At 45.5% G+C, this 8,006-nt stretch overlaps 1 pseudogene; it reads left to right on the forward strand.

The window, feature by feature from the left end:
• Positions 1-286: 286 nt before the first annotated feature.
• On the forward strand, positions 287-7,703 carry LOC128099555 (elongation factor 1-beta-like; annotated as a pseudogene).
• The last annotated feature ends 303 nt before the right edge of the window (positions 7,704-8,006 follow it).

Here is an 8,006-nt window from a genome sequence, read left to right on the forward strand (position 1 = left end):
GGTGGAATTGATTAACAGCCTATGAGCCAAGTCCATACACAGGCATGTCTCTCTGAGAAAGTGCATGGCCTTGCAGAAGTCTTCGGTAACACCTGCCCTTCCACACATTCTTCATCCCCATATTGAAGCTGAGGGTGGTCTGAACTCTTCCAGCACAATCTAACATTTAGAAATCAGCAATCCCCAAGCATCTGTTGTTCAAACACCTGTGCTCATGTCTTTGATCCAAACATTAAAGGGTAGACGGCTCTGGAAGGGTCTGTGGAGAAAGAGGGAGGTCGACGCCATGGATGAGAAAGGTGAGTGGGATTCTATGCCACCATGTTCCTGTTCAGGATTGCACCCCGCATTTGGGATTCTACAGTAAATTCAGTTAAGGAGCTGTCATTCCCCAGAGATGGCATAGAATAGAGAAATAAAGAGGCAATTAACAATGCAAGTTCCAGGAATGGCTAGGCCTGGTGTGCTGTTCATTTTGCAACTTGACTCAAACGACCCACCTGGGAAGAGGGAACCTTACTTGAGGAATTGCCTCCATCAGGTTGGTCACGGGGTTTATGTTCTGATTAATGGTTGATGTGGGAGAGCCCAGCCCACCAAGGGTGGTGGTCCTACCCCTGGACAAGTGGGTTGTATAACAAAGCAAGCTCATCAAGCCACTGGGAGCAAGACAGTAAACATTGTTCCTCCATGGCCTCTGTTTCAGTTTCGGCCACCAGGGTCCTGCCTTGAGTTCCTGCCTGACTTCTCTCTGCAATGAACTGTGTGATCTGTATGCTGAACTAAACCATTTTCTCCCCAAGCTGGTTTTGGTCAGTGTTTTATCACAACAGAAAAGACAAACACCTGGCTTAGAATACTTAGCTCACACTGACACATAGCATACTTCATTTCTTCAACAATTTTTTTTTTTAAAAATCTAAATCCCTGAGAATAAGAATTCTGCCTGTTTTTCTGAAACTAGAGGCAGGAGAAAGGACAGGAAATACTCTCATCCTCACAATTCCACGTGGGTTATTCGAGACGTCCACCTCTGTCCAGGCCACGACAGTTTTCTATGGGATGTCTTTGCAAAGGAATCAGGGTTGGAATCTAGGCTTCAGGTAGCTTCTTCGCAGGTCGCTATAGGATGTCAAAGCCGAGAAGCTTTGCAAGCGACCTGCTACAGAGAGATGTAGGTCTGATTGAAGGTAACTCCTCTCATCTTTGCCGTTGGGTGTATTCTACATTTCTTTCTTTCACATTGAGGTCAGCTCTCAGGGTTTGCATGGAGAGATTAGGGCAGGAGAGCCTAGGTGACAGAGTAGCAGATGTGTCTTAATGAGCATCTCCAAAGGCACAAGAGTTTCAAAAGGAAGTGTCCTGGCACCCATCCCTTCCCCAGCTGGACAAAATCAAAAAGGGATGTGTGACCACTGCTAACCCTTCAGAACGAACACGAGCAGCTCCAGAAAGCATTCACGGGTGTGTGTGTGGGGGAGCCACTTGTCACTCCTTTTCAGTCACAGAGACACAGGGACGAGGGCTTCCTGTGAGCGAAGGGTAGGTTTTAGTCACCTCACCTCTAATCGTGGGGACACTGATGGTTTTAGTCATGTAGTGCACTCCATCTACTCTTCTTGATTTCTGGGATTTACAACCCCAGTGCAATTCAACATGCCCATTGTGTAGAGTACACAGAAGCTCCTGAGACAAAGGAGCGGAAAGGCCTAAATCATCCATGCGTTACACATTTCATAGGTTCAAGCCCTGGAGATGCTATTCGTGTATTCATCCATTTATTTACTCATCAAATATTTACTGAGTTCATCCATTCTTCTAATTATTCAATGTATTCATTAGGTACTAGGCAGTGGATTAAACTTCAGGTACAGAAGGAAAAGAAGATCTGAAAGTTGGCCTGTAGCACGTTGGAATAAACACAAGGTAGATTCTGGGTCTGTAAGAACTGTCCGGGACGTTGAATTTATTGACGTTCCATGCCATGCTGTTTCCCAAAGGTGTTCAAAGTGAGCCACATTGTAAGTGCTAAGATCTTTGCCTCTGAACCAACACATCTGAGCCAATCCATAGCTTAGACAATTAGAAGATGTGATATTCTGCCTCACAGACGGGTCACAGAATCTGCAGCAGCCGTGGGGTGACCTGGGGCCTTCCCTGAATTCCTAACAAAATTCTTAACAAAACCGAGTGTTTTCTTCAACAAGCAGGCTCCTTGGGTTCTCTTCCCTTCTCTTCTTCCTCTGACAGTCAGGCTGTAGTGGAGGAAGGCTGTTATACCCAGACACATCTCTGTAAGTGTGTAATACTCTCTCCACGGCAACAGCGTTCAGTCGCCCAGCTGGCTGCCTCCCTTGAGTCAGCTTTCTCCCTTGGTTGGTCAGGGAAATGGTAAACACAGACTACAAGTTCACTAAACACAACCTGATTTCCCCTGTCCCTCATTCTATTCATCTGACCATCAGATTCCCGTTCTTTAGTTCACTCATCGGGAGACTCAGTCAAGTATTGACGTTCAGGCTACATATGAAATTGTACTGTTGCTCCCCAAACCTCTCCGGTAAATTATGGCACTGGGAGTCATTCATTACATGACAGCATTTACAAGCCCCTGGGGCGATCTGCCCCACAGATCTGCCTACCCACTGCACGTTGCCTGGTACCTAAGAAACAGTCACAGTGTCTGTTAAATAGGCCAGACCACTGACCACACTCAGTGTCCTGTACAACTTGCCCATTTGGGAACGGCTTTTATACTATTGGATCTGGACAAAAATTGTATGTTGCTAGGGCCTTAGCTTATTGTTCCTGCATCCACATCCTCTTGGTACTAGTCAAGGTGTGGCACCTGTTACCTAACCCTTTGTGGGTTATCTCATAGCTTGCTCTGGTTAAAAACTGTGGTAGAAGGATATTACTCAAATTCTATGTATGCTGTGGTATGTTCTGTATGGCAAATGTGTTGCTGATTAGTCAATAAATAAAACACTGATTGGCCATTGGCTAGGCAGGAAGTGTAGGCGGGACAAGGAGGAGAATAAAGCTGGGAAGTGGAAGGCTGAGTCAGAGAGACACTGCCAGCTGCCACGATGAGAAACAGCATGTGAAGATGCCGGTGAGCCACGAGCCATGTGGCAAGGTATAGATTAATGGAAATGGATTAATTTAAGCTGTAAGAACAGTTAGCAAGAAGCCTGCCACAGCCATACAGTTTGTAACCAATATAAGTCTCTGTGTTTACTTGGTTGGGTCTGAGTGGCTGTGGGACTGGCGGGTGATAGAGATTTGTCCTGACTGTGGGCCAGGCAGGAAAACTCTAGCTACATATGTATATTAATTTTCACAGGCTGTTGTAACAAAACACTACAGGCTGGGTGGCTTAAAGGATTGAAACCTTGTCTCGAAAAACCAAAAAAAAAAAAAAAAAAAAAAGATAGAAACTTATTTTCCCAAAGTTACACACACACACACACACACACACACACACACACACACACACACACGCCCAAGGCTTCATTCAACCTTATTAACTAACTCCTTACAGATCTACCACCAAGTAAACTTTACGACTTTTTTTGGGGGGGGAGGGGTTGGTTTTAGTTTTTCAAGACAAGGTTTCTCTGTTAGCCCTGGCTGTCCTGGAACTCACTCTCTAGACCAGGCTGTACTTGAACTCACAGAGATCTGCCTCCCAAGTGCTGGCATGCACCACTTTAAGACAATTTAATGTGTCCCTGGCATAAAATCCAGGGCCTTGAGGGCCCTTCCAGCTTCTGTTCTTTCTGTATCCCTTGATACAACTTGAGGCAACTCTAGTCTATCCTGCTGGTGGGAAGAGACAGACCATAGGAGCAGAAATGAACTGCTCTCATGTCTCCTGAGAATAGCAGGAGTGTGTGTGTGTCAGATATATGTGTGTATATGTAACATATGTGTGTGTGCGTGTGTGTAACAGGTGTATGTGTATGCATACAACAGGTTTGTGTGTATACATGAACACATCAAAGTGGCCTCAACTACATTTCTCTTAATAGAAGTGATTTTCAGTATCTCTTAAACATTACACTTTTGTGTGGGTGTGTATGTAGGTACGTGTTCATGTAGGTGCATGGGCATGCTCAGGTGCAGGAGCACGTGTCTGCATTTGTATGAAGGTCGAAGGTTAACTTCAGCTTTCATTCCTCAGGAAACACTCACCTTGCTTTCTGTGACAGAGTCGCTCACTAGGCTGAGCCTCCTTAATTAGGCTAGGCTGGCTAGCTCGTAAGCACCAAGGACCCACCTGTCATGTCTCCTCAGCGCTGGAAGTCCACGCACCCATGACTGTCCCTGGCCTCTTTACAAGTGTTCTGAGGACTGAACTCTGACCCTCAAGCTTACGTGGCAAGGCCAGACATTAAGTTCTGCATCTTCCTGCGCTTACTCTTTTTCATAGCTGTTGTCCATGTTCCTATTATAAATAGTTTCATTGTTCTTGTTCATCAGTCGTGAGGCATTTGCTTTTCTGTTTCTTCATCTAGAATCTTTAACCACATTCACGTCATGAAAGGATTGAATTCTTGTCTTCCTACCTTTGTTTGGATTATGGTTGTTTTGTATTTACTTGCTTCTTCGGATGTTTTCTGTTTTTCTTTATTTTTATTTATTTATTTATTTATTTTGACTGATTGCTGTGACTCCTCAGGAGAACTGCCAGTTTCCTAGGTGCATTGCCAATGAATCGTCCTCACTCCTTTTTTTTTTTTTTTCCAGCCTTAGGCTAAGTGATCATTCCCCAGCAATAACCATGTGTTGTATTGAATGAGAAGAAAAACTGGATGCTATCTGGAGGTGAGCGGATGTCCCCTCAAAGCACATCCTTGCTCCCCAAATGTATGATTATGATATGACCATATTAGGAAAAGGGATTTTACAGTTGCCATTAAAGGTTTAAAACATGATCACACGTTGGATTCTCCAGGTGGAATCTGCATAACTATTCACAGGTGTACACAAACCCTGGCCGCTCTAGAGAGGCACAGCAGAAGAGGAGCTGCCCATGCTGGTGGGAAGCAAAGGCCAGAGTCAGGGAGCCACTGTGGAAGGAAAGCCTGGATCACTGCCTGCCAGCGGCAAGGACAATTCTCTCCTAGAACCGGCAGTCTTGTTCATAACTCAATGTCAGACTTTTAGCCTCCAGACCGGTGGGAATGAATCTGGGTTGTTCTAATCCACTACGTTGGTGGTAATTTATTATGGCGCTAGAGGGTGAACAGCACCCTTCACTCCTTTGGTGCCCTCTCTGTTATAACAAGTGTGTATATTTTACTCTGTTGACGAGTTATGAGAAGAAAGCGAGGTGTACAAAGTTCAGGAGAAAAGGGGGAAGAGAGGCTGGAGGTGGGTGGAGAATGCTAATTCAAGGACAGAAGAAAGAGAAGAGGAAAAAATAAAACCGAGAAGGAAAAGCAATAGAGAGAAATGAGGTAAAGAAACGTTAGCATCAACGCAGAAAGGCCCTTTCCTTTACCTCCCCACTCCACTATCCACATCCCTCCCCTCTATGCACTGTCCTGATCTCCAGTCCCGTTAGGCATTTTGCAAGTTCATTTATTTGTGCTCTTTGCACACTCCTGGTCTCTAACCTGCAGGCAAGAAACAGTCCCTCGAAAGCCGTAAGTCCGAAGCTCACCCAGGAAGCTCCGCTTGCATAGCCATAGGACACCCTAAAACGTGGCGGGGAACCCACATCATTACCGGAGGCAGGGTCTCCTAGGCAAACTTGAAGCTTAGGCTGCCACAAGCACCCACTTGCAATGCTTCCGCGGTCACATCGCCCCACTCTCCCTGCCGCCCACAACGCAAGTGAGCTCAGCAATGCAAGGAGCCCACACGTACAAAAAATTCCAAAGGCTGGGGAAGCCGCTGTGCCTGTTTTTACTGCTTATGGTCCTTCTGGGTCTGAATGGAGGACTTTCAACGTCTCTGCTGCCCCGAATGGTCTCTGGATGTGAAGTTCCCCTAAAGGATCCAGGGAGTAAGGGCAGATGTTGACTTGAGGTCTGGGGAATAGTTTGGAGACAAGTGCCATCTTCTGCCCCTCACCCTCATCATTCTTTGCAAATTCTCACCCAATTTTTAAAATTTTCTCTGAATTTCTTTCTAGGCACTTTCTTCATCGTTTTTGCAGAAAAGATTTTTCAGCATTTTGAAAGTCTATTTTATATTGCGATTGCCTGGTTTTCAAAAGAGCATTTTAAAATTTACATATGATTTTAAAAAAAAAAAACCTCTTTGGTATACAGCTCTGTGAATCTGGGGAACTCTTTGGAGTGGTAAAACAGTTGCCCCACCGTGGGACAGTGGTGGCACACACCTTTACTCCCAGCACTTGAGAAGCAGAGGCAGGCGGATCTCTGTGAGTTCAAGGCCAGTCTGGTCTACATAAGAGTTCCAAGACAGCCGAGAATACACAGAGAAACCCTGCCTTGAAAAACAAAAACAACAAACTTTATTTGTACTGAAATGTGATTTTAATTGTATGTTAATAAATAAAGCTGCCCTGGGGTCAGAGCTAATAGCAAGCCATAGCAGAGCTGGGCATTCGTGGCGTACACCTTTAATCCCAGCACTTGGTAGGCAGAGCTAGGTAGATCTCTGTGTGTTCAAGGATACAGGCAGCATTGGAGACACACGCTCCAATGTGTGTCTGGAGGTCTGTACAGACAGGCAGTGACAAGGCAGTCACATGGTTGGGTTTACAACCAATGAGAAGGCAGAACAGAAAGTCTATATAAAGACAAACAGAAAGTAGGTCTCTTTTTCGGAGAGGTCTCTTGGCTTAAGAGGCTAGCCGCAGCAGGCGGGTAAGGCTCTTAGCTCTGATCTCTTGGCTTTCTTCTTTGCATTGGTTCTGTGTTTCTTATTTAATAAGACAGTCGGTTACATCTACAACAAACAAACAAAAAAACACAGCTGGCCCCATCAAGATATAAGACATTCTCTTTTTCCCTCAGTGCTGGCAGCCACCCAACTCCCAGTTAGAGCAGACGCCACGGGTTTCAGAGACCTGGTAAGCCCCATGGGCCTCCGGGTGCTCAGCCATTACCTGACAAGAGCTACACGGAGGAGTATGCATCATCAGAAGCCCATGTGGCAGTATTCGAAGCAGTCTCTGACCCACTGACTTGTGACACGCCCTCCCTTGGTATAATTACAGCAACCCTAGCCTGCCGAGAATGAAGGACTCTTCGAGCGAGCGAGCACGGCCCCGCCAACGTGGGAGACGTAACAGGAAGTGGAGCTGTGGATGCTAAAGAAGATGATGACACTGATCTCTTTGGATCCGAGGAAGAAAGTGAAGAAGCAAAGAGCTCGGAGAAGAGTGCCTTGCACAGTATGAATCAAAGAAAGCCAAAAAGCCCGCCCTTGTTGCCAAGTCTTCCACCCGCTGGATGAGAAACCTCGTGATGACAGACCAACTTGACAGAATTGGAGGAGTATGTTAGAAGCCTCCGGCTTTGGTGTAGGACTTTTCTAAATTGGTTCCGGTGGGATATGGAATTTAAAAGCTTCGAATACAGTGTGTAGTCCAAGAGGCTAAAGCTGGAACAGATATGCTGCAAGAGCGGGTTACTTTTGAGGACTATGTGCAGTCCATGGATGTGGCCGCTTTTAACAAAACCTCAAGTTCATCCTCACCTCAAGTCAGCACACTTCAATAAAAGCTTGAAAGACGTAGAAAGAAGAGTCATAAGACAATTCCCTCTTGGTTAAAAAAAAAAAATCACACAGATTGCATCATGGTAATCAAATCCTCCTTCCTTAGGCTATAGCAACTCCCGTGACTTCTTCCCTGGGGGGTTATGTCTTCCAGAATTTCACATAAAGGAGTTCAGTAGTTTTGACCCTCGATTCCTTCACTAGCACATGGACTTGTTACATGCACCTACTTTGAAAATCCCATACTTCACTCCTTTTTTCTGCTGATCAGTTAACTTCTTAAATATCATGGCTGGTAAACGCTT

Source organism: Peromyscus californicus, unplaced genomic scaffold, assembly GCF_007827085.1.
Source record: "Peromyscus californicus insignis strain IS unplaced genomic scaffold, ASM782708v3 Scaffold_6__1_contigs__length_162567912, whole genome shotgun sequence".
Lineage (NCBI taxonomy): Eukaryota > Metazoa > Chordata > Mammalia > Rodentia > Cricetidae > Peromyscus > Peromyscus californicus.